We start from the raw sequence: 2,500 nt of genomic DNA, 5'->3' as shown, positions 1-2,500 counted from the left end.
TTATTTTCTTTCCTTAGTTCATTTTCAGACTGTTAGAGAGTCCTTGGTCGAGCCTATAAAGCTCTAGTCTTTGTTTCATTGTAAAGCACCCTTGATCATTTTTAAAGTAATAAGAAATCGTTTTCTTTTAAACAAAGTTGTGTATTCTTTGTTGTTATTTCTCTAGTTCTTTGTGTGTGATTCACTAAGTCCTAAAGAAGCCACGTCCAGGGAGCCTTGTGTGATTCAAGACCATCTGTTCGTCCATTGATTGAGAGAGTCAATCTATATCCATCTATCCATTCCATCCATCGATCCAGCTTGGAAGAGATTCATATCAAGCAAGCCGGATTCCATCCTCAGTCCATTCTCCATCCACTGATCCTTGTTGAGAGAGACACACGTCCAGCAACAAAGATCCCATCATCCATCTTTCTATCCTTCTTATTTGAATTGTTTTCATTTTTGCATATCATTTAGTTTTGAATCTTAAAAGAAAATCCATAAGAATCATATTTGCTTCAGTTTATCATTTCTTATATAGTTTATTTTCTGTTCTTCATATAGAAATCATAAAACTCATAAAAAGGTTCATCCTTGTTTCAGGTATAAACTGGCCGTCCCATTCCTCCATCGCAGCCGTCTAGCCGATCTTCCGTCTGTCCGTCCGTCCGATCTGTCCAAGCCGAACCAAAACCAAACCTCAGTCAAGCCATCCGTGTAGTCTGAATCCCAGCCTGCAACATTTGGTATCAGAGCTCAAGCTCCTGAATCTGGTGATATCTTATCCTTGCATCATATCTTATTGCATTTGTTCACCAATTAAAATCAATTAAAAAAAAAAAATTCATAGTGTTGCATTTTCTGTCCGATTTTGAATTGCTTGTTCTTGGTTTTAAAACCAGAGATAGGCACGAAAAGGATACCTCATTATCTTGTTTGATTCATTTAGAAAACTCAAAAAAAATTTCCCTTGTTTGCATTAAGTTGTCTAGCTCCAGTTTCCTTTTTCGGTTTATTTGCATCAAGCATAAAATCTTTTTTTTTCTTGTTTTGTTTCTTTTAAATTGAAAACCAAAATAAATATTTATTTCCATTGTTTTATTTTATAGATTTCGAGATTTGCTTGATAAAGTTAAAAAAAAAATAGGAGTTAATTTTCCATTTGTTTCAAAACTTTCAAAAAAAAAAATACTAGGTTTCCATCTTTTTTTTTTTTTTCTTATTCTTCTTCTTTCTTTTGTTAAGCCACGACTTGATACTCTTATTCTCTGTTTTTGAAAGGTACCAATAAGGGGAGACGCCATGGCAGATTACTTTGAGGAAGAGAGTTCTTATGAATCAAGCCAAGGCTCCGATCTTGATGAAGCCGACCAAGCTTGGTCCGATGAAGAGGATGGCTGTGATGGGTCATGTTCTGATGATAACTACTCTATGTCAGAGTATGGAGACGATCCTGCTGAAGCATATCCTGAACCAGAGCCACCTGATTACTCACATGGAGATACCAGCTACCAAGGAGAGTATGAGGGAGAAACTGAATCAAATATCAGTTTCAATAAAGGAGATGAATGCCATGGAGAAGAGACAGAAGGTGATGATCCTGAAGCTGACCAGGAAGGCTCATGGCAAGAGGAAGCTGATTCTGAAATCAGTTTAGAAGAGGCAAATGAGCATGAGGAAAATTTCTCTAAAACGGAAGAAGTCTATGAAGATGTTGATGGAGGAGAAGCAAGTTTCCAATCTGTTAAAGAAGAAGTTGGAGACGAGTCTCATGCTGAAGGCATACCCTGGTGTGAAGTACCTTACTCTGACCAGGAGGATGAGTACCAAGACGAAACTGGCTCACAAACCAGTGTAGGAAACTCTGAGGGAAACTATGGAGGAAAGCCAGACTCTCAACAAGACATTGCTGAAGAAGAAGAGGCCTTAAGTGAGGCTGGAAGAAATGATGATCAACCTGGTTACGTCATCTTTGCAGGCCATCATCAAGGACCAGAAGCATACTTGTGCTGGGAGAAAGATATGGAACATTGGTTTGATTCTAACCAAGTCCATGAAGAGGATAAGACAGCCATTGCCGAAGACACTCTCACTGAAGATGCCTTTAGAAAGTGGGAACAAGATGCTTACTGGCGACTTGCCTATGATGAACCAGAAGCTACTTGGCAAGAAATGAAAGAACTCTTGTATGAAGAATATGTGAAAGGAGCTGGAGATGAGCTGTTGAATCAGATACGGGTCTATACTAATCTTGAACCAAGGCGGCTGATATTGGCAAAAAGGCCAAATCGAAAGGCTAAGCTCAAAAATGCTCACGACCTAAAGCTACACCAGGAGTCTACACTCATCATCAAGGGAGCAACCGAGCATACAACAGCAGCAAGGGCCAGTGGCGTGCAAGGAGTTCCAACTCCACAAGCCAAAACTCGAGAGCTAAGTACAAAGCCATTGCCTAAGTTCCATGAGAAGAAGAAACCAAGTAAGTCTTCTAAATCTTCAAAACCAGTAGAATTCATTT

General features: G+C 39.1%; 1 pseudogene; it reads left to right on the top strand.

Moving 5' to 3' along the window:
• The window catches only part of LOC125602077, a 9,443-nt pseudogene that overhangs the window by 1,888 nt on the left and 5,055 nt on the right, over positions 1-2,500 (top strand).

The sequence above is a fragment of the Brassica napus genome, unplaced genomic scaffold, assembly GCF_020379485.1.
Source record: "Brassica napus cultivar Da-Ae unplaced genomic scaffold, Da-Ae ScsIHWf_272;HRSCAF=449, whole genome shotgun sequence".
In the NCBI taxonomy this organism is placed as follows: Eukaryota; Viridiplantae; Streptophyta; class Magnoliopsida; order Brassicales; family Brassicaceae; genus Brassica; species Brassica napus.
This window is presented reverse-complemented; position numbering and strand designations above follow the sequence as displayed.